Source organism: Nicotiana tabacum, chromosome 11 (assembly GCF_000715075.1).
Source record: "Nicotiana tabacum cultivar K326 chromosome 11, ASM71507v2, whole genome shotgun sequence".
In the NCBI taxonomy this organism is placed as follows: Eukaryota; Viridiplantae; Streptophyta; class Magnoliopsida; order Solanales; family Solanaceae; genus Nicotiana; species Nicotiana tabacum.
The window spans coordinates 100131506-100156145 of record NC_134090.1 but is presented as its reverse complement, the minus strand read 5'-3'; the positions used below and the strand labels follow the sequence as shown (position 1 = coordinate 100156145).

The window sequence follows — 24640 nt, the reverse complement described above, 5'->3', positions numbered from 1 at the left end:
CTGGCTCATCGGCCTTTCTTCCTCATTACTATTCTCAGAAGTGGTCATGCTTGTTGCTACCGGTCCTTTGGATCTGGTTTGGTATGAATGTGTTGCCAGAATTCTTTAACAACTAACTGTCTTGTATCAGACAACAACAAACTTTGTTAGTGTTAGAGCTTAACAGATTTGATCATAACACATAGAGGATGCAATGCACCTAGGCAATTAATCGTTTCTACATGCCTTGCCTCAAACAACATACGTCATCCCGGTTTGCTCATTCATCCATTTTTAAAGTACTTTGGGAAACCCTGTGTTTTATTTTGTATTTTTATTTTTATTTATTAAAAGCGGTCGAATCTTATGGGGATTGCCTACGTATCACGTCCCCGCGTGAATCAGACCAGGCGTAGTTCTGCCTTAAAGTAAAGAAACACAAAATTCTTGTGAAATCGTTAAATTCATTCTCAAAATTTTGCTATTACAAATTACTTCAAGCAAGGAATAGCAATAGTACAGACTCCACAGTTCTTAAGCCGTTTTGACTAAAAGAAAAGAAAACAACATATGGAAAAACAACAAAACCAAATAAACAAGACTCAACCAAAGATTAATTTTCCAACTTAGGGGCCCGCGAGGCATCATTCGGCCTTTCCGCGGCCCTTGGTGTGAGGTCTCTCTGCAGACCTTTCAACTCATTCATGATTCGGTGGACGCAACCCATGATGGAAACAAGGAGGGTCTTCCGAGGCATTTGCTCGCATGCCAGGCATCTCATGTAGATGTAATGCCCAATCTCGTCGATCCTTCCTCGAATGTTGTCCCTTTCTGCGAACAAATGCCTTATCTGTCGGTTCTTCAACCCCAGTGTTTGCGCATTGTTGGCAAGCTGATCCTGGAATATCTCCATTCGTCTTTCCATTCTGGTCATTGCATCGTAACATCGCCTTCTGTCGGCTTGGGCATCTCGTGCTTGTTTGACGATCCGATCATGTAGAGTGGAGTTCGTCTCCCTCAATATTCCGATGCTCATCTCATAATCCCTTATGACCTGTTGCAAACGCTGCTTCCGGGCCAAAGTGTGCCTTGCCCATCTGACCTTCATCCTTGCTATGCATGCTTCTGATTGTTCTAATTCTTCTTGGCTCTGGATGACCTGACTTCTCAAACTTGCTATCAATCTTTCGTCAGAGCGACGCTTCTGTCGGTCAACGTCACTCTTACTGTCTTGGTGAAGGCGGGCCTTCAAGATTTGGTTTTCTTGGGCTAGCTTGTTTCTTTCAGCCTGCTCCGAAGCGGCTTGCACATTGTTCTCGAATGTAAGTCTTTCGACTTGTTGCTTTAGCTTCCCGATTTCAACCCGGTAACCTTCCTCCCTTTTTAACCATCCCCATTGCTCTTGCGAATCATCTGTGAAGTGTTGGACGTGTGCCCTTTTAGCAGGTCTTTGCCGAATCTGAAACCTTCCTTTGAACCAAGCATCGTACTTTGGGTCTACCTCACCTTTGGCTAGTTCTCGCACCATGGTCTTGGGCTCCAAGAATCTACATTCATGCCACAGTTTTCTAATCTTCCCCTCGGGGAATATGACTCCCGGGCTTAATTCTAAGGCATGCTTGCTCATGTCTTCGTCAGTAGGGACTACTTGAAACCTGCCCAATTGTCGTAATACCCGATGAGGGGCATATGGCTGGATGCTGCGAAGGCCTATTAAGAGAACATGACATTCTTCAGCCGACATGTAGATCACCTCAGTATCAGCCAACCAACCGAATGCCCATTCAATTTGGTCAGCTGTTGTTGACCTTAACCGTGTAAACCATGCTTCGGCGCCTTCAGGAAATCTGGCGCCTGTCATGCGCTTCTTGAATCCGCTGATACAATTCCTCTCGGTCAACCCGTGGTTCATGTATCCTACTCGGTGATGGAGATGTTCCTGCATCCATAGCTGAAGTAACAGGTTGCAACCTTGGAAGAACTTGCCTCCTTCTCGGCATATAGTCAGAGCCCGGTAGATTTCGGACAAAATCAAAGGAACCACAGTACTATTGGTTCTTTTGATTGCCACGTCGGCCATCCCTACCAGACCTATCTCTATCTTTTTATCCTTCCTTGGACAGACCATGACTCCCAAGAATGCTGTGATAAAAGCCAAAGTACGTCTTGCTTCCCATTTGTTTCTGTTCCCTCCGTGAGTTAACCCAAGGTTTGGTTCCTCAAAACCCTGCGGGGTTCCGTACCGCTGATACAAGAAATGGAGATCACAATATCCTCTCGATAAATCGTCATGTTGTACCTTCCGACTAATGCTTAGTAGATCCAGAAACGCATGCGGAGACACTGGCCTTGGCGAAAGCAAATATTGCCCTCTTAACCTCTCATTCAGTCCCGCATATCCGGCGACTTCCTCAAGTGTTGGTGAAAGTTCAAAGTCAACAAATTGGAATACATTGCGGGTTGGGTCCCAAAATGGTATTAGAGCTTCAAGAATATCTGTCCTTGGCCTAACGCCCAACAAATTTACAAAACCTCCCAATATTCTTCCTACTACCTCTTTGCCATTGGCTTCCAAATCATTCCACCACATGTGGAGTTGTAGGGGGACCTCGCTGAGGGCCGAGAATGGTTCATTTTTCTCTGTGCTCATCCTGCACATTTATTAAGGTGACCTTTTAGGCCAAAACAGAAACCTTTATTTTGACACTAAACAAAAATCTTGGAAAACAAAACAAACAGTATATGTATTTATATACATGTGTGTACATATATGCTTTATGGTATATCATTATTGGTAAAATGGAAAGGGGAGTTGGACCCGATGAGGGTTGCCTACGTATCTCACATCCGGTGAGAATCAAACCCGCGTAGTTCGGTCGAATAAACTATTTTTGAGAGGACCCTTTTCCATTTTCTATATTTTTTGTTTTTGTTATTTTTCCCACAACAATCAAATAGACTATTATTTTTCATTCATAACAAACAAACAAATTAACGAAGAACATAAAACATTCCTTCTTTTTTTTGAGAAGGTGGGGTTAGACCCGATGAGGGTTGCCTACGTATCTCACATCCGGTGAGAATCAAACCCGCGTAGTTCGGTCAAATAAGAATAAGTAGGCAAATAATGATAAGCAGATGAACTAACTTTTTTTTGATTTTTCGTTTAAAAGAACTACTTTAAAAGCAGCAAGGAAATATTATTTTTTGATTGATTTTCTTTTTAAAAGAAACACTTCTAAGATATATTTTGAATTTTCATTTGGTCTTTTTCTTTATTCTAGAGAAGAAGAAGAAAATATTTTTCGGAATTTTGCTTTTAATAAAAGAAATGCTTCTCAAAATGTTTTTTTTGAATTTTGAATTTTCTTTTCAATTTCGAAAAAAGAATCAAAATATTTGTTTTTCTATTTTATCTTTTTGAATTTTGAACTTTCTTTTGAATTTTTTTTTGGATTATATATATACTTATTTTGGAACAAATAATAAAATCACATTCAACGCCGGACTCTTTTTATTTTTATTTCATTTTCATAGACAAACAAAATAAAATAAAATGAAACATTTTTTTTTTTAAAAAAAAACAAACTCTTTTTCATTTTCATTTAATGACAAAACAAACTATTTTCTTTAATCTTTAAAAAAAACAGACAGAACAATGATGATGATTTTTTTTTATTTTCCCTTTGCTTTCAATATAACAAACTAACAAGACATTTTTTCATTTTCAAAATTTCGGCAGAGTTTCGACTCTACTCAGACTTCTATGCTGTTATTTTCTCCTTTTTTTCACGATTTTCTTATATGTGGAAAATGATGACAACATAAAAAAATTTGGATTTTCTTGCTTTGTTTTTATTTGTAATTTTATTTTTTATATTTATTATTTCTTTCAAAAATGTGGCATGGGAGACATAACGATTTCCAAGACTTCTTGGATTCCGCAAATGCTCCCCATGCGCTTTTCCCAACATGTGAAGCGTGGGGGACATATGGGAATTCCAAGACTTCTTGGATTCCACAAATGTTCCCCATGTGTTTTCCCAAAAAGCAAGCGTGGGGGACATAGGGAATTCCAAGGCTTCTTGGATTCCGCAAATGTTCCTCATGCTTTGATTAAAATAACATCATGCTGGAAATGACCAAATGACCCATTTGCCCTTGACTGAATACAACATGTAGCACATAGGATGTCATAAGATGGTCTATTATTTTCAGGTTGCTTGTCCTAGACGGACCCAACCCCTGTGTTGAGTCCCCTAAGTCAAATGCACATGATGCAAATAAACGTTCCTACTAGGGATCCGGCATGTGGCTTTGTTATACTAGGTTCAGAACCTGGGTGTTTGTTCTAGACCTGGCTTACCCGAGCGGACAGCTCGAGCCGAGAGGGGGCAGCGTACCGGGAATACAGAAGCTTCACCGGCTTAGCAACTTATCCGAACCTCGTTCTAAATTGGGATTTGACACTATACAGAAAAGAAGTCGTACGAAGTACACCCTTCTTCATGATTTAGAAGACTCAGAAAGGATATGGGTTTCGGCACAGTTTATATACAGTTCACATAATATCAAAGCGGTAAAAGCAACATTTAGCACATTAGGCTCAAAACATGTAAAAAATCAGATAAAGCCAAATAATAACAATTATTCTAAGCTCGAATTCTTAACCCTGAACTAGTGGTTCTGGGTCTAAATCCCCAGCGGAGTCGCCAGAGCTGTCACACCTCCTTTTTCCGCACCCGAGGGGCGCGAGGGGAGTTTTTTCCAATTAAAGGACAATCGAAACGGGATTGGTTTATTTATTTCAGAGTCGCCACTTGGGAGATTTAGGGTGTCCCAAGTCACCAATTTTAATCCCGAATCGAGGAAAATAATGACTCTATATTACAGTCTGCGTTCCAGAAATCTAGATAAGGAATTCTGTTAACCCGGGAGAAGGTGTTAGGCATTCCCGAGTTCCGTGGTTCTAACACGGTCGCTCAACTGTTATATTTGGCTTATTTATCTGATTTTAATACAATATGAACTTATGTGCAAATTTATCTTTTAACCGCTTTATTATTATTGTTTTTACAAGAATGTGAACATTGCTTAAAATATATCTTTGGACTGTGTCACATGAAATGCACCCACAATCCGAAACATATTTTATTTGATGTTTTAGGATTTGGATTTGGGTCGCATGAAATGCACACCCGAGCTTAAGAAAGTAAATTATTAAACACGCGCCTAAAGAGACTATCGCGTTGTTATTGTTTTCGGAGGCCGCGAAATTCGCTAAACGACCCTCCTAAATTCTAAGTAATTTTAAACAAGTATTTACTGAGGGCCCCGCAATTTGTATGTTTATTTGGCGAGGCTCATCTCATTCTTATTTTTTAAAGAATTTGCAACGTCATGGAAATGCATCTCGGGCCACGCCACAATCAATGCGCCCGTGACTAGAGACATATTTCGACTTCGTTGAGATTTGAATTTGGGTCACATAAATGTGCACCCGAGCTTAGGGAGATAACATTATTAAAGGCGCGCCTAAAACAACTAGCGCATTATTATTTTGGGGTAGGGCCGTGAAATTTGCTAAACGACCCATCCCGGAATCTAAGCATTTAATACATATACTTTGTGAGGGCCCCGCAATTTGTCCCTTTTATTTGGCGAGGCTCGTCTCATTTTATTTTTATTATTATTATTATTTATTTTTATTTTTATTTTTATTTTATTTTATTTTTATATTTTTTAAAGGGATGCCATTTTTACGCTTTTGACCATACTAAACCTTACAGCTTCTTTACAACTAAAATCTCATAACTTGTTAGAGGTTTAATAAAAGAGTTTTAGCGAATGAGTATTTCGGGATTAGTAATAACATGTACTAATAATAATTTTTTTTTTGAATGAACTAAGCAAATTAAAGGACGAACAAATTAACGTCAAACTTGTGTCATAGAACGACTAGTCCAACTTAATTAAACGACATCAAATAAACAAGAATAACATAACATAAAAATGAACCAAAATGCAGACAATGAAACATAGGCAGAAAATTTCCAAACCAAATTCTATATTGCATTTTTTGAACATTCCGTAACATTTCCTTGTCTAATGCTTGAAGTTTACTAACCTGAACAAACAGAGACGGATAGAACCAGGGACCAAACCTCTACATTGACTTCAACGGACGGACTCGACGAACAACGACGACCTCAACGGAACCGACGACTCGAACCAAGATTGTCAATGACCTCTACACTCGTCTTCTCTCTTTCGACGACCTTGACGGACTGTGGGTTGTTTGGGCGATGCGACGCAGCAAACGCAGCCACAACTGCTGCTCGAAGGGAGGCGATGAGACTACTGTTTTTTTTCGGGTAATGGCAGTCGAAGGGCAACGACGACGAGGCTGGTGCGCTGGGGGTGGTTCGCGACTGGTTTGGGTAGTATAGATGAAGAAGAACGTGAAGCAGCAGCAATGGAGGAGTGGTCGTGGTCGACGGAGCTGGGCAGCGGTTATGGAGGTGACGGTGTTTGGAAGGCAGCGATGGTGGTGGTGAGGGTGTCGACTGGTTTTTGTTTGGAGGGGTCACGGGGCAGCCGGTGGGTTTTGAAGCTGGGGGGGCAGTAGGGTTTTGGTCGACGAAGGTGGTTATGGCGTCGGGTGGTTATGGGTGCTTGGTCGACGAAGGGCTGGAGGTTGACGATGGTGGTTATGGCGTCGATGGAGGGTCTGTTGGAGCAGGTGGGTTTGGACGTCGTTTTGGCAGTGACGGGGTGCTGGTCCGGTGCTGGGGGGAAGTGACGGGGTGGTGGTGTCCGGTAGGGTTTTTCTCTTCTTCTTCTTTGTGAAGAAGAAGATGAACAGTGAGCAAAAAAATTGTTTTCAGTTTTTTTTTCTTTTTTTTCTCACCCCTAATCCAAAAATCCCTGATTCCTTATTTGTCCGTGTATTTGTATAGTCTCTGCCCAGAAAATTGAGCCCCACGCGTGGTGGGGTTCGAGGCATATGTCCCCCACGCGTGGTGGGGTTCCCCACGTGTCCTGGACACGGTTTATTATGGGCTAGGTCCGAAAATTAGGCCTAAAACCGGGTAGTTTAAACCCGAATATTATTCTTTTGCCCGGACCCGAGAAATAGGAACACGTTGCTTAACTAGTCCTATGTAAGCAAAATAACTACCAAAAATAAGACTAGTATTTAAACAAAACTATATATATTTATTTTTTTTTTTTAAATATTTTTTAAAGATTTAAAATAGCTACAAAATATTAATGAAACTATTTTTTTTTTGTAATTTTCGTTTTTCTTAAATATTAAGATAAAATATGAAGTAATATTTTTTTGTATTTTTCAAAGTTAAAATGACTATAGAATATTAATAAAAACTATTTTTTGTAATTTTCGTTTTTAATAAAGACAAAATATAAAGTAATATTTTTTGTATTTTTCCAAAATTAAAATGACTACAAATCATTAATAGAATTATATTTTTTTGTAATTTTCGAATTTTATATAAAGTACCAAAATAAAGTACAATTTTTGTATTTTTCAAGTTTATGAGAAATACATAAACTAAAATTTATATATATATTTTGTGATTTTTTTTCTTTTTGCAACAAAATAAGGTAAAATAGTTAAAATAGCTATACTAGACCCAATTTCACATATTCACGCTAAAAATGTGAAAATTCTCGGGGAGGGTTAAAAATCACGTGCTTACACTCGATATCATACCTTCTGAGCTCGATGGCCCATTTGGCCAATCTACCCGATAATTCAGGTTTGTGCAAGATGCTCCGAAGAGGGTATGTTGTTAAAACACATACATGATGGCATTGAAAATAAGGTTTTAATTTTCGAGATGCACTTATTAATGCAAGAGCTAATTTTTCTAAGTGTGGATACCTGGTTTCAGCATCTTCTAGAGTCCGACTTACGTAATAAATAGGGAATTGCGTACCTTGTTCTTCCCGAACCAACACACCACTTACCGCTACTTCGGATACGGCCAGATACAAGTACAACGTTTCATCTTCCTTTGGGGTGTGGAAAAAAGGCGAGCTCGAGAGATACCGCTTTAATTCGTCTAAAGCATGTTGGCATTCCGGAGTCCACTCGAAGCTGTTTTTCTTCTTGAGCAAGGATAAGAAATGATGTCTCCGATCTGAGGATCTCGATATGGACCGGCCTAAGGCCGCTATCCGCCCAGTCAGCTGATGTACGGCCTTCACATTGTTCACCACTGTAATTTCTTCAATGGCCTTGATTTTGTCAGGGTTGATCTCGATCCCCCTATTCGACACCATGAAGCCTAAAAATTTGCCCGATCCTACTCCGAAGGCACATTTCTCGGGGTTGAACTTCATGTTATAGCTTCTAAGGATATCGAATGTGTTATGCCCCAAAACCGAGGGGCGCGACCGGTGCTCGACCGGGCAGCCCCAGCCAAGCGGACCTGGGTGACTTTCCTATTCCACGTGTTACCCCGCATTTCCATTTCCCATTAACCAAGTGAAATAGCCATTTATAAATTTAAACACATTCTTACGAGATTTACATAGCATACATAGTTACTTAGCGTGGTTTACAAGTTATACTGCCCAAAATACATAAGTACATAACCCACATTTCTTGTCTACGGAGCCTCTAGGGATACAAAAGAGTGATACAATACTTGTCGGTAACAAGGCTCCAGCTATACCTTACACCAAAAACCAAAATAAGACTCCGCAATAAAAAGTGGGATGAGCCACGCAAGGCCCCGGGAGGAAAAGGGCTCACCAATGCTTCTGGCGGAAAGTGAAGGGGAGCTACGGTCGGTGGACTGTAGTACCTGCTATGGATCCACCTACAATCATAACACGAATGTAGCGCCCCCGGCAAAAGGGACGTAAGCACATTTGAATTGTACTAGTATGTATGAACAATCTTGCCCTAAGTAAACTCAAACCATACACAAGTAACAAGTAGTAATGGAACCAACAATCAAATACACATGAAAGAAAACCATCAAGCCAAACAAGTTACAATCTCTCCATTTCCCCTTCAACATTTTCACATCAATGATTTCACAACTTTCTCATATTTTCATTTCAATAGTGATTTCGATCACTTTTCCACCCTTATTACCTCGGCCACCCTTATTACCTCGGCCACCCTTATCACCACAATCAACACCTTATTACTTCGTGTTGCGACGCGCAACCCGATCCCATCGAACAATCACAATTCACAAACAACACAACAACAACAACAACAACAATTCACAAAGAACAACAACAACAATTCTCAAAGAATTTCTATAGCCATCAATACTATTTCCATCATATTCAACAACTCGTATGCATTTTATGTCACCGCGATAATTTCCACTACAAGCCATATATGTTAATACCACAGTTGTTCCAACGGCATCGTTTATGATTTCCTTCCATCATTTGTTTCTCAACTCTTACCACATAACACATTCACAATCACACATTTGGTTTATTGCCAATTACGTACACCATTATATCGGGAGACTTAACCACGAACAATCAAATCATACCAATCACAAGAATTCTACAAATAATCCACGTAGATATCACATACCAAATATTCGTACACCAAACAAAGTGACTTTACAAAGGTCAAAGTTAGCCATACATACCTTTCTTGATCTTTCCTTTAATTACTACGATATTCCAGAAATTCTAGCAACTTCAATCTATTTTGAGACATAACAAAATTTGAACACAAATTAGGAAGATATTCATAATTCTAGCTCATTTGAGAATTTTATCAATTACCAGTTGTGCATCTTGATTTCAAATCTCTTTTACAAGATTCCCTTCATTTCCCAACCCAATCTTTACTTGTTTATATTCAACAATCTTCCCACAAACCTAATTTGTACATGCATGAATAATGAATACTCTCACATCCAAGAATCATCTTACTAATTACCCATTTCTAGTTAGATTTCAAAGTTGAAGAATTGGGGAAAAGAAATTCTTACCTCTTTGAAGCCTTAGCAACCCTTTGATGCGATTTCAAGGTGTGATTCAAGGAAGAGTAGTGAAATCTTTAGTTTTCCCCTTTTCTCTCTCTAGAATCGCTCTCCCTTCACTCTAGAATACCAGAAATTTACCTAAAAATAAACCTCAATCGAGTTAAATGAAATGGGGCTCGGGTCTTAAAAACCCATTTTTTTTGTACTGCCGCGCCGCATGGGGCGCCGCGGGGCACGGAGCATCTGTGTAAAATATGTATGGAAATGAAATTTCGGATCATACTGGAATTACTACTGGCGCGGCGCGCCGGGCGCCGCATGGGGCGCCGCGGTAGTTCAAATTTCTGCGCTGCTTTGGTAATTTGGTCATAACGTTGGGTAGGAATGTCCGAATGATGAACGGTTTGAAGAGTTGGAAACTAGACTCAAAGACCTTTTATTTGATAGGCTGTGCATCACACAAATCCTTATATAACTGGATATATAATTGTCCAAAGTGAGGTCTTGTGCGCACTCATTTGCAACTTTCGTCTATTATGAAATTTTATAACTTGGCTTAGACTTAGGCCTCTCCTTAGACCCCAATTCACTTCTACTATGACTTATACACTTATTAACATATCCAATTGATATCCATAATCTCCTTAATCCTCATTTGCATGCAAGATAAAATATTTGGCCTACCTTGGCACCACGAAATCTTAAATTACTAAGCAAAATTTTCTGGGGCTTTACATTCTCCCCCGCTTAAGATCATTCGTCCTCGAATGAGGATCAAGTTTCATTCATTAGCCATCCTTATGTAACTTCTGCTTTTTCATATTATGAAATATATCATCAGCCCTGAATTTGGCTAACTCCTTAAATTTCCGAAAATTTCGCCAGAGTTTCCTTTGTAACTAGGACTATCCACCAGTCAGAGGGCCCCAGATACATATCCTAACAGCATATATACGTTCCATAGACATAACATAAATTGTTCAACACCAACCATGGCTGCATAGGCAACATACATAGTCAAAATGGAATAGTTTAACATAGATCAAATCCAAAAGATAAGAGTTTACAGGAACCAAATGCATGAAAGCTATTACATAACTATTCAAACAAATATGGGTACTTCTTTCTCATTTCTTCCTCGGTTTCCCAAGTGGCTTCCTCAACCTGCTGGTTCCGCCATAACACTTTTATAGAGGCAATTTCCTTAGTTCTCAATTTTCGGACTTGCCTATCAAGAATGGCAACTGGAATTTCTTCATAAGATAGTTCTTCACTAACCTCAATAGCTCCAATTGGCACAATAACGGACGGATCTCCCACTACCTTCTTCAACATAGACACATGGAAGACCGGATGTACCAACGACATCTCGGGTGGCAGCTCGAGCTTGTATGCCACCTGACCGATCCTCTGAATGATTATATACGGTCCGACATACATCGGACTTAACTTCCCTTTCTTCCCGAATCGTATGACTCCCTTCATGGGAGATACTTTCAAGAACACCCAATCATCTACTTGGAATTCCAATTCTCTTCGATGCACGTCTGCATAGGATTTCTGACGACTCTGAGCAGTTTTCATCCTCTCCTGAATGACTTTAACTTTTTCCATAGCATGATGCACAAGATCTGGCCCTAACAGTTCTGCTTTACCAACCTCGAACCACCCAATCAGAGATCTACACCTCCTTCCATACAATGCCTCAAATGGGGCCATCTAAATACTAGCGTGAAAGCTGTTATTGTAAGCAAACTCAACAAGCGCCAAATGGTCATCCCAACTACCTTTGAAAGATAGAACACAAGCTTGCAACATATCTTCAAGCGCCTGAATAGTCCGCTCTGCCTGACCGTCAGTCTACGGATGGAAGGCAGTACTGAGATTTACATGAGTACCCAAACCTTGCTGAAATTTCATCCGAAAGTTTGCTATGAACTGAGCCCCTCAATCCGAGATAATAGAAACTGGAGTGTCGTGAAGTCTGACTACTTCCTTGATGTACAACTGAGCATACTGTTCTGCAGTATCGGTGGACTTGACTGGCAAGAAGTGCGCTGATTTTGTGAGTCTGTCCACAATCACCCAAATTGAGTCAAACTTGTGCATAGTATGAGGTAATCCTACCACAAAATCCATATTGATCATTTCCCATTTCCACGTTAGAACTTCTATGCTTTGTAACAATCCTCCAGACCTTTGATGTTCAGCCTTCATTTGCTGACAATTCGGACATTTTGCCATAAAGTCCGCCACATCTCTTTTCATGTTATTCCACCAATAAACTTCTTTGAGATCATGATACATTTTAGTAGAACCTGGGTGTACGGAATACCTAGAAGTGTGAGCTTTTGACAAAATACTTTCCCGAAGACTATTAATATCTAGAACACATAGGCGCTCTTGGTATCATAGGGTACCATCATCAATGCCAAAAGAAAAGATGTGATATTGTGTTTATGAATTCCCTCCTTCAGTTGTACCAACAATGGATCGTTGTATTTCTTTTCTTTGACCTCCGCTACAAGCAACGATTCAGCCTTATATTATACAATTACTATCCCTTCACTAGAGTTCGCAAGACGAACTCCTAGACTAGCCAACTGGTGAACCTCCCTGGCCAACGGCCTTTGATATATATCCAAGTGAGCTAACTAACCATAAATTTCCGTCTAAGAGCATCCGCCACAACATTGGCCTTTCCCGAGTGATTGAGAATCTCAATATCATAGTCCTTGAGTAGCCCGAGCCATCCTCTATATCTCAGATTCAACTCCTTTTGTTTAAAAATATATTGAAGGCCCTTGTGGTTCATAAATACATCAACGTGGACCCCATACACATAATGTCACCAAATATTTATACAAAAACTACCGCCGCAAGTTCTAAACCATGTGCCGGATAGTTCTTTCCATGATTCTTGGGTTTCCTAGAGGCATAAGTGATCACCTGGCCATGTTCCATCAATGGTGAACCATCTATATCACATTTCTCTTGCAACTTGCTCTTCCAAATTCTCAACAAAAGAAATTACTGGATGAGTTTTCTTATAGAACCTTCTATTTCAAAGGAATAACATCTCTTAGCCTGCGCACACACCTTAATATCATTAACATGCACGACATTACATCAAGTGTAATGTAACATTGTGCTCAGACCTGTCCTGGTCAACCTCTTTCCTCCTTGTGTGCCTTATAGGATTTAAGAAACCACTCCACTTTCCCTTGTAAACATTCTCGTGACCTCTCTTTACTGTTCAACACCATCCAAAAAGCATATCAACACCCTTCGTACATATTCAATTCAGAAAGCGCCATTGGCCCGAACAATATATTGGTACCATCTTTTCTTTCTAAATGGAATATTCATTCCCATTCTATTTTGCTCATAGTGCATAATTGATAGCCTTATTTTGCCACACACTTGTCTACCTCCCGTGAACTCGTAATATCATTGTGCCTGGTTTAATGAGTTTATCATATCGCAACTTCACCACCAGTAGTCTTACTTTCCATTATATGTAGACATGAACTATCTCTAGCTCCTTTAGTTACCATTCAGTGTCACCCAAGTCGATAGCATTACGGTTAGTCCTTTATACCTTCTATTAACACTTGTGCTCCAGGCTAGTCCACCATTCTGATATGAACTGTTTTGCTATAACCATGGACATCTCAATTTATAGATTTTCTTCTTATTTCTTATCGCCTCATTATTCCTAGCTAGTGAATAGCCACGCACTCTTCCAAATGTTACGTGATCTTTTTCCTTAATTTTTTTTAACCTGCTCACCTCTTAATTCTTGTTAGGATATTCGTGGGAAAGTGTGTTCATCCACCTATCACTTAACACTTTTTTGCTTGTAAGGTTTCCATCAAGCCCAAATACTCTCTTGGGTTATTATAGCATCACATTTATTTCTCCCACTCATTCCACCTTTCTTAACATCTTGGAACTTTAGTTGAATCGCAATTCCATAATTAACCCATTCTAAAAACTCGCAAAACTTTCACCTTTGATCTATAGTACTTCCTTGGGATGCATTGTCCCAAGCCCTCTAACAAGTATAGAACCCCTTTACAAACCTACTCTTAGTTTCTAGGATCGTTGACCCTATCATTCACATTGCCATGTATGAAGAATTTACCTTCCTTAACCTTCCACCTTTTTGGAGGTACTAGTGGTCTATCATTAGCATATCCTTTCAGATAATCACATTATCCATTATCACTTTTCTAGACTACGCCTATCTTCAACAAAAATATTCAAACATCAAAGCTACATGGTCTTACTCTTGTTTCATTGTATTTAAGTGGCCTGGCTATGGCCCTTCTTCCCCCACGTAGGGCGAATGTCCCGGATTTTGACACAAGTCTTGAATTTAGCAACTTCATGGACATATGTTTCATTTCTCTATCCCTCACATATATGTTCGAGTATTAGGGAGATTGAAGTCACAATGGTATTAACCTTATAAGTCCTTTGCTATTATTCAGCCACACGGGCTTGGGATTCCAATTCCTCATACCAATATCCTTTAGGAGTGTAACAAAACTTCATACACTTATGGGGTTCTTATAACATTCGTAGCATAAGGGTCTTCTCATTATGGGTTCAATTGACTCTCATTTCATAACTTCTTGTCTCCTAGGAGAGACTTGCACTCTCATCATCAATCTCCTAGTCATGTCTCCCATATATCACGTGCTTATATAGCCAGTTTTCTTTCACACCTTAGGATCATTTACATACTTCTCACACTACCCACATGTGCTATTCAAGCTTATATAGCACTTATCAATTCAATGTTTCTTTGGAGGTTACAATCATTTTTAACACTTTCTCGAATAAAGTATGCTTCTGGTACTATGTACGTACCTCATATATTTGTACTATTCGTTCAACATAACACATATGTCATCTCCTTAATATTCATGCCTTTGTCCACTGGTCATTTTGTATGACAACATTACTTGAAATAGACGAAAGAGCATCTAAACTTACCTTGAATCTCAACGCACGAGTTATAAGACAATCTTACAGTAAAGCTTTATCGCACGATCTGGAGTGTTGAAGAAGGGTAACATTCCTAAATGTCCATGTAGCCTCCAACTTATAGATGTGGTCGACAACACACCGATAAGAAGGACTCTACTAGACACGGCTCCGAGACATCCTAGGACACATTAAAACCTTAGGCTCTGATACCAAGTTTGTCACGCCCCAAAACCGAGGGGCGCGACCGGCGCTCGACCGGGAAGCCTCAGCCAAGCCGACCTGGGTGCCTTTCCTATTCCACGTGTTACCCCGCGTTTCCATTTCCCATTAACCAAGTGAAATAGCCATTTATAAATTTAAACACATTCTTACGAGATTTAAATAGCATACATAGTTACTTAGCGTGGTTTACAAGTTATACTGCCCAAAATACATAAGTACATAAGCCACATTTCCTGTCTACGGAGCCTCTAGGGATATAAAAGAGTGATACAATACTTGCCGGTAACAAGGCTCCAGCTATACCTTACACCAAAAACCAAAATAAGACTCCGAAATAAAAAGTGGTATGAGCCACGCAAGGCCCCGGGAGGAAAAGGGCTCATCAATGCTTCTGGCGAAAAGTGAAGGGGAGCTACGGTCGGTGGACTGTAGTACCTGCTATGGATCCACCTACAATCATAACACGAATGTAGCGCCCCCGGCAAAAAGGGACGTCAGCACATTTGAATTGTACTGGTATGTATGAACAATCTTGCCCTAAGTAAACTCAAACCATACACAAGTAACAAGTAGTAATGGAACCAACAATCAAATACATATGAAAGAAAACCATCAAGCTAAACAAGTTACAATCTCTCCATTTCCCCTTCAACATTTTCACATCAATGATTTCACAACTTTCTCATATTTTCATTTCAATAGTGATTTCGATCACTTTTCCACCCTTATTACCTCGGCCACCCTTATTACCTCGTCCACGCTTATCACCACAATCCACACCTTATTACTTCGTGTTGCGGCGCGCAACCCGATCCTACCGAACAATCACAATTCACAAATAACACAACAACAACAACAACAACAATTCACAAAGAACAACAACAACAATTCTCAAAGAATTTCTATAGCCATCAATACTATTTCCATCATATTTAACAACTCGTATGCATTTTATGTCACCGCGATAATTTCCAATACAAGCCATATATATTAATACCACAGTTGTTCCAACGGCATCGTTTACGATTTCCTTCCATCATTTGTTTCTCAACTCTTACCACATAACACATTCACAATCACACATTTGGTTTATTGCCAATTACGTACACCATTATATTGGGAGACTTAACCACGAACAATCAAATCATACCAATCACAAGAATTCCACAAATAATCCACGTAGATATCACATACCAAATATTCGTATACCAAACAAAGTGACTTTACAAAGGTCAAAGTTAGCCATACATACCTTTCTTGATCTTTCCTTTAATTACTACGATATTCCAGAAATTCTAGCAACTTCAATCTATTTTGAGACATAACAAAATTTGAACACAAATTAGGAAGATATTCATAATTCTAGCTCATTTGAGAATTTTATCAATTACCAGTTGTGCATCTTGATTTCAAATTTCTTTTACAAGATTCCCTTCATTTCCCAACCCAATCTTTACTTGTTTATATTCAACAATCTTCCCACAAACCTAATTTGTACATGCATGAATAATGAATACTCTCACATCCAAGAATCATCTTACTAATTACCCATTTCTAGTTAGATTTCAAAGTTGAAGAATTGGGGAAAAGAAATTTTTACCTCTTTGAAGCCTTAGCAACCCTTTGATGCGATTTCAAGGTGTGATTCAAGGAAGAGTAGTGAAATCTTTAGTTTTCCCCTTTTCTCTCTCTAGAATCGCTCTCCCTTCACTCTAGAATACCAAATATTTCCCTAAAAATAAACCTCAATCGAGTTAAATAAAATGGGGCTCGGGTCTTAAAAACCCATTTTTTTTTGTACTGCCGCGCCGCGTGGGGCACCGCGGGGCACGGGGCATCTGTGTAAAATGTGTCTGGAAATGAAATTTCGGACCATACTGGAATTTGGTCATAACGTTGTGTAGGAATGTCCGAATGACGAACGGTTTGAAGCGTTGGAAACTAGACTCAAAGATATTTTATTTGATAAGCTGTGCATCACACAAATCTTTATATAACTGTATATATAATTGTCCAAAGTGAGGTCTTGTGCGCACTCATTTGCAACTTTCGTCTATTATGAAATTTTATAACTTGGCTTAGACTTATGCCTCTCCTTAGACCCCAATTCACTTCTACTATGACTTATACACTTATTAACATATCCAATTTATATCCATAATCTCATTAATCCTCATTTGCACGCAAGATAAAATATTTGGCCTACCTTGGCACCATGAAATCTTAAATTACTAAGCAAAATTTTCAGGGGCTTTACAGAATGTTTCCTGCAAATGAGTCAAATGGTCCTCTGCGCGCAGGGGCTTAACTAGCATGTTATCAATGTAAACTTCCATAGATTGGCCTATTTGATGTTCAAACATCTTATTAACTAGGCGTTGGTACGTAGCTCCTGCATTTTTTAGCCTGAAGGGCATAACATTATAACAGCATGTACCATACTTCGTGATGAACAAAGTCTTTTACCTGTCCTCTGGGTTCATTTGAATTTGATTATACCTGGAGTAAGCGTTGAGAAAAATGAGGATCTCGTGGTCGGCTGTGGCATCGATCAAGCAATCGATGTTGGGCAACGGGAATAAGTCTTTGGGGCATGCTTTATTCAAGTCTTTATAATCTACGCACATTCTTAATTTAGTTCCTTTTTTGGGAACCACTACTACATTAGCCAACCATTCGGGGTACTTTACCTCCCTAATTGATCATATTTTGAGGAGTTTTGTTACCTCGTCTTTGATGAACACATGTTTTACCTCGGACTGAGGCCTTTTTTTTTTACTTTACTGGTTTGAACTTTTGATCGACACTTAGTCAATGGGTGGTTATTTCCGGTGGGATCCCTATCATGTCTAAATGGGACCAAGACAAGCAATCAATGCTGTTAATGAGAAATTGGATGTGATTTTTCCTGAGTTCTAGGGTTAATCCCGTTCCCAGGTATACCCTTCGATCTGGAAAATGCTTGATCAAGACGGCATGTTTGAGTTCTTCGACCGTTGATTTTGTTGCATCCGAATCCTTAGGGGCAACTAAGGTCCAAGGAGTGAGGAAGTCTTCTTCGTTATCTTCGTTCGAATGCTCATAGACCACCTGTTCCTTGGGGGCCAGCCTGTTTCCTGACTCATCCTGGATGGGGAGAGTCGATGTTAGTTCCATGTTATTTACCGTGAAGATCTCCTTTACTGCACGTTGTTCTCCATACACCATTTTTATACCATCTTTTGTTGGGAACTTCATCATCTGATAAAGAGTTGATGGTACCGCCCTCATGTTGTGTATCCACGGTCTTCCAAGTAAGGCATTGTACCTCATGTCACCTTCGATGACATGAAACTTGGTGTCTTGAACTATACCAGAGACGTTGACTGGGAGGATGATTTCTCCCTTCGTTGTCTCACTTGCCATGTTGAATCCATTGAGGACTCGAGAGGTGGGTATGACCTAATCGAGCAGTCCGAGCTGCTCCACCACCTTCGACCTAATTATGTTAGCTGAGCTACCTGGATCCACGAGCACACATTTAGTTTGAACGCTATTCAAAAGAAAAGAAATTACCAGTGCATCATTATGTAGTTGGGACAAGGCCTCGGTGTCTTCTTCTCTAAATGTAAGGGCGTCCTCGGGTATAGAGCTCCGAGTTTGCATTTCCGTTGCGATGGACATTTTGGCCCATTTTAACATGGGTCCCTATGGGGCGTTGGTTCCCCTAACGATCATATGAATGATATGCTGAGGTTCTTCTGGTCCATTCTTTCCTTTCGCCTCTCTTTCTCAAAAGTGAATCTTGGCTCGATTGCTGAGGAATTCTTGAAGGTTCTCTTTGTTGATCAGCCGGGCCACCTCCTCTTGGAGCTGCCTACAATCCTCGGTCCTATGACCGCGAATGCCATGGTATTTTCACATCAAGTTGGGTTTCCTTTGGGAAGGATCTGGCTGTGCAGGCTTTAGCCATCTGGTATCCCTGATTTTACCCATGGTTGATACGATGTCTGAGACATCGATGTTGAAGTTGTATTCCGACAATCGGGGTTCCTCCCTTGGCCTCAAATGCCTGACAAACCCGGTCTTTCGCATAAGTCTCCAGGAATTTTGGCCTCGATCATTTCGGGGTATATTCTGCCTCGAAGTGTCTCTTTGATCTTTGAAGTACGGCGATACCGTTCTTTGCCTTATCTCGACTCCCTTTATGTAGACTTTGGTTCCTTTGATAGGAGCCTACTTGGATATACTAAGCCAGAGGGGGCTCCCAATTGGTCGTCCTCAATCCTGATCTTTGATTGATATCTATTGTGCACATCTACCCAAGTCACAGTGGGGTACTCGACCAAGTTCTGCTTTAGCTGCCTCGAAGTTATCAAGCTTTGCTCGTTCAAGCCTTGAGTGAAGGCCTGTACTGCCCAGTCATCAGAAACTGGTGGTAATTCCATTCGCTCCATCTGGAAGCGAGATACAAATTCACTCAGCATCTCATTCTCTCTTTGTTTGATCTTGAAGACGTCGGACTTCCTTGTAGCAACCTTGATGGCACCGGCATATGCCTTCACAAAAGAATCTGCCAACATGGTAAACGAGTCTATCGAGTTCGGGGGTAGGTTGTGATACCACATCATGGCCCCCTTCGACAGTGTTTCTCTAAATTTCTTCGGCAAGACGGATTCAATCTTGTCATCCTTTAAGTCATTCCCTTTTATAGCACAAGTATAAGCGGTAATGTGTTCATTAGGGTCTGTGGTCCCATTATACTTCGGGATATCTGGCATTCTGAATTTCTTCGGGATGGGATTTGGAGCCACACTTGATGGGAATGGTTTCTACACGAACGTTTTTGAATCTACACCCTTCAGAATTTGGGGTGCATCCGGGATCTGATCGACCCTCGAGTTATAAGTCTCCACCTTTTTATCGTTAGACTCTATCTTCTTTCCTCCTAATTCAATCCTTTTAGTGAGGTCCTCGAGAATCTTCATGATTGTGGGATTAGTCCTCGAGCCGCTTTCATCGGGTCTTTCTAGCAATGGTTCGTGCTACATGTTTACTGGTTCGGTGGTGTTAGGGGTTCGTTCTGACTTTGAAGCTGAGCGATGGCGACTTGCTGAGCTCGCAACATCTTGAATATCACCTGGAGGGTGACTCCTCCTTCTTCTGGTTCTCGTGTTTCCTGGCCTCCAGCCTGGGCTTCCTTGTATCCATTCCTTACGGGGTGTGCGCCTGCTTCCGTGTTTAGAGCATTGTGGGAGCTGATATCAACTAGCTCCACATTTGGCACTCCCTCAGGGTTTACAGGTGGTACACCGAGCCCGATGCTGCTGTTTTCTCCAAGTCCTTCACTATCATGAGCAGGTGCATTTTGTGTGCTATACATATTTTGGCCTGAAATCAAAAAATCTTTGACAAGAAAAAGTGTGAAGAATAATGTGTGTTATCAGAAAACTAGCACCAAAATAATCACTATTATTTTTAGCCCCACGGTGGGCGCCAAACTGTTTACCTTGAAAATGGTATTAAAAATTATATTTGATTGTATGGTTCTAAAAATATGCGATTTATTTCAATACTAGTTGTTGTTCAATAGATGTAAAGTGTAAGTAAAGAGAATAAGGTATGCAAACCAATGTTGTCGCAAGACTGGACCTCAAGCAGGCTGGAACAGGGGGCCTTGAGGTCTATTAGGGCAATTAGCAATGAACAATTGATGAAGAACTAATGATATCAAAGGCCTCGAACATAGCCTTTTGCGGTTAATAATGGGCAATAAATGAAGAACAATAAATGAACAATAAATGAATAAGCAATAGATCTATAGAGTAATTGTTGAGCACGTTTTGGCAAGAAAAGCAGAGAATTTTTTATTGTATTGAATATTCATGTGTTACAAAATGACAAGGATTCCCTTTATATAGAAAGGGAGAATCCCAACATAGTACATGTCTAATAATGACGAAGAAATGCTATTGTATAATGGCCTAGTACGGATTTGTACTATTTCTCACAGATTGTTAGTTCTAATCACGTGCCCTCGGGGATTTCCCACCCTTCCATGACAGTCGTTGATTTTCATGCTGCCTCGAGGTACGCTGTGATGAGTCTTCAGTATACCCTCTTGAGACGGGTGCTTCGGGGACGAGCCTTAGACTGTGCTTCGAGCCCATTGAGGTCAGGCTTGAAACTCCATAAAAGCCTTAAAATTGGTCTTCCCTGATTTTGACCGTATACACTTATATTGGGTGAGACGAGATCTTTTAGACTTGGGATTTGCACTATCGTATTAGGGTAAGGATTGTTTGGAAGAATAATATCATATTTCCGCTTAGAATTTTGCAATGGTCCTTGTTGGACAAGAGAACTCCATGAATTTTTGATTGGGTGAGTAGTTATGAGTTTCTACATGTTTCGTTAGTCATTGACAAAGTATGAAGGTTTGTAGCAAGGTTATATATGATATAAGTTTTGTTACCGATACCAGGTTTGATAATGGGCAGCTAGTGTGGTCAGAGATATTTTCATAGGCATATGAGAGATGGGCTACATTGTGTGGTTATATCTTGTGAATATATTTATAAATTATTGCAGCTGGTTGAGATCGATACAACGTGTGTATGCGAGAATCAGATCTTAGAATGAGTCTTGGATATTGAAATTTGGTTTTAAAGCTTATCAGTTAAGGAGAGATGAATAATCTTAAGTCAAGATTGTATCAATGGGATTTTATGGATTGAAATAACTTGGGGTCACCCATGATTATGTGCATGGTGGGTTTATACAATGATTTGATGGCTTTGAAATGACTCTTGGCATGTTCGAGGACGAATGTATGTTTAAGGTGGGCAGAATATAATGACCCGATCGGTCGATTTGATCTTTAGCATTCTGTTTGGTAATTTGAGACTTTGAGTAGCTTCATATATTGTATTATGAATTATGTGTATGGTCAGTTTTTTTTTGAGTGGTTCGGGATTGATTTGGAAGAATAACTCTCGATTTGGAAGCTTTAAGTTAGAAAAGTTGACCAAGGGTTGACTTTTGGGTAAACACACTCGAAATCGAGATTTTATGATTCTAATAGATTCGTATGATAATTTTGGACTTATACGTGTGGTCGTAGCAATATTAGAGGTTCCTAAAAGGATTGGATACTATTTGTTGAAAGTTGGCAATTTGAAGAACTTAAAAGTTTGATGGTAGGCTATAATCCTATATTTTAGTCGCTTATTGCATGTTAATTCATTGCACTTTACTTGTGTTTGAGCTTTAATTAGTAGTGTTTTACACTTATTGTGTGTTTTATGCCTTGTAGGAGTGATTTCGAGTTATGTAGATGTTTTGGAGCTAATTTGAGCTATTTGGAGCTTTGAAGTCTAAGTAAAAGCCAGTGGATTAAGTTGGGATCGTGTTCGGGGGTCGAGGACCACATCTGGACATCAGAAATCAAGGAAGAAGCAACACTCTGAGGAATTTGGACTGCTTCAGCATGTGGGGCGGTGCGTGGTGTGCCGCAACAGTGCATTTTAGCTGTTTGATAAATTGTTGAGCTCTCTAATAATCCCCACCGATGCCCCGCATGGCGCATTTGGCCCAACCCTACTTTGTATAAATACTTGAAAAAACGTTATTTTCGAGACTTTTGACATACTTTGGACCTAAAGAGGCTAAGGAGGAGTGGGGAGAACATAAGCACTAGGATTTCATCATTCCTTCCTCACTCAAGACCCGAGTTTGGATTGAATTTATGTTTTCCTTTACTTTAATTATATTTTTATGATGAATTTCTCCATGTCTTTGAAGTAGTTCCTTTTGGAGTTTGATGGATTTGGTGTATTGATGATTGTTTGTGGATTATAACTCTAGTTTTATGTATTGAAGAGTTTTGCATAATTTAATTGTTGCATTTATATTCACTTGTTCATGTAATCGAGAGAGATATAACTTGTGATATATTTGCATTATATTGTTGGTTGAGTTCATTAATTCTTCTAAGTAATCGAAAGAGGCAAGTTGAATGATTGATTAAACCCAGTTAGGAGAATATCGAAAGAGGTTTTCCTAAGGACCAATCAGCTACGCATTCTTGCATATCTTCACAGAATTCAATTTGGTTCATCTTGCGAGGTTGAGACTTAATCGAGAGATGAGTTTCTGCTAAACGTTTGAACTAATAATCAAGTGAATTCGAGAGACTCACTTGAACATTCGAAGTGAATCATCTAGAATTAGATTCCAAACAATTATCTTGCACATATCCTATCAAAGCCCTATCTTCTCCCACTACTAACCTTATTTGCTTAATCCTTGTCTCGATAGTCACTAGTCAATAACTTTAGATTCTTAGTTAATTTTAATTAGTAATCATATAAATCTCAACTGTTGATCCTCTTGGATAGGAATAAAGCTAAAAACTACAAGAGCACTGTTTAACTCCAATCCATGTGGATACGATATTATACTATACCACTTTGATTAGCAAGGATAATTTAAGTGTGTGTTTTGCACTCGTTAAATTTTGGTGTCGTTTCCAAGGATCGGTATTCAATAGTGTTTGAAATAGTTTGTAATACTAATTCAGGAATTTTTATTTTTATTTTATTCTATTGTTCTCTTTTTACGTTTGGTGTTTGTTGACTGTGCGCAGGTTACAGGTAAGATTGTTGCGTGACTCGAGCGTCTGCGAAAGAAGTGCTGCCATACGAGCCAAAGATAGAAAAATAACTGTGACAACCTAGGAAGGAAAGAAATCTCACTTAGACGTTAGAAAAGGTCAGGCAATCCTCAACCAAAGAAACTATGGTTAGAAACAATGATGATAATGTAGATTTGGATACGAGAGAGGCATCTCAAAAACGAGAACAAGCAGGACGGGATGTTGAGGAAGCAGCTATTAGAGCTGCACATATTATCTATGAAGAAGAGAGGGGTCGAAGAATTAATCAAAATCAACCCTTGGCTACAGAATAGTTTGGAAATATAGCTCCCATGCCTGGGAGACATCTTGGCGATTGTTCTAGACCGGTCTACAATCAAGTATTATCAAGTGTTAGACCATCTCCAACTACAGCAAACAATTTTGAGTTGAAGCAAGGGTTGCTTCAAACAATTCAGAACTATTGTGTCTTCAGAGGAAAGATGAATGAAGATCCAAACATGCATCTAATGGACGTCGAGGAGATTATGAACACCTTTCAATATAATGGGGTGTCACAAGATGTTGTGTACCTAAGGGCATTCCCCTTTTCAGTTAAAGATGATGGAAAGCAGTGGCTTCGAAGGTTGCCTAATGGATCGATTAGAACATGGGAGGAGATGACTAGAAAATTTCTTGATAAATATTTCTCCTCATCTAAGATGGGCAAGTTTAGAAGAGAAATCCATAACTTTTTCCAAAAAGAGACTGAAATTGTTTTTGAAGCATGGGAGAGGTTTAAGGAGATAGTTAGAAAGTGACAAAATAGTGGAAT

At 39.7% G+C, this 24640-nt stretch overlaps 1 non-coding gene across 1 annotated transcript; it reads right to left on the bottom strand.

The window, feature by feature from the left end:
- Positions 1 to 24533: 24533 nt before the first annotated feature.
- On the bottom strand, positions 24534 to 24640 carry LOC142166684 (small nucleolar RNA R71). Its single transcript, XR_012697087.1, has one exon. It is a non-coding gene; the product is annotated as a small nucleolar RNA R71 (small nucleolar RNA).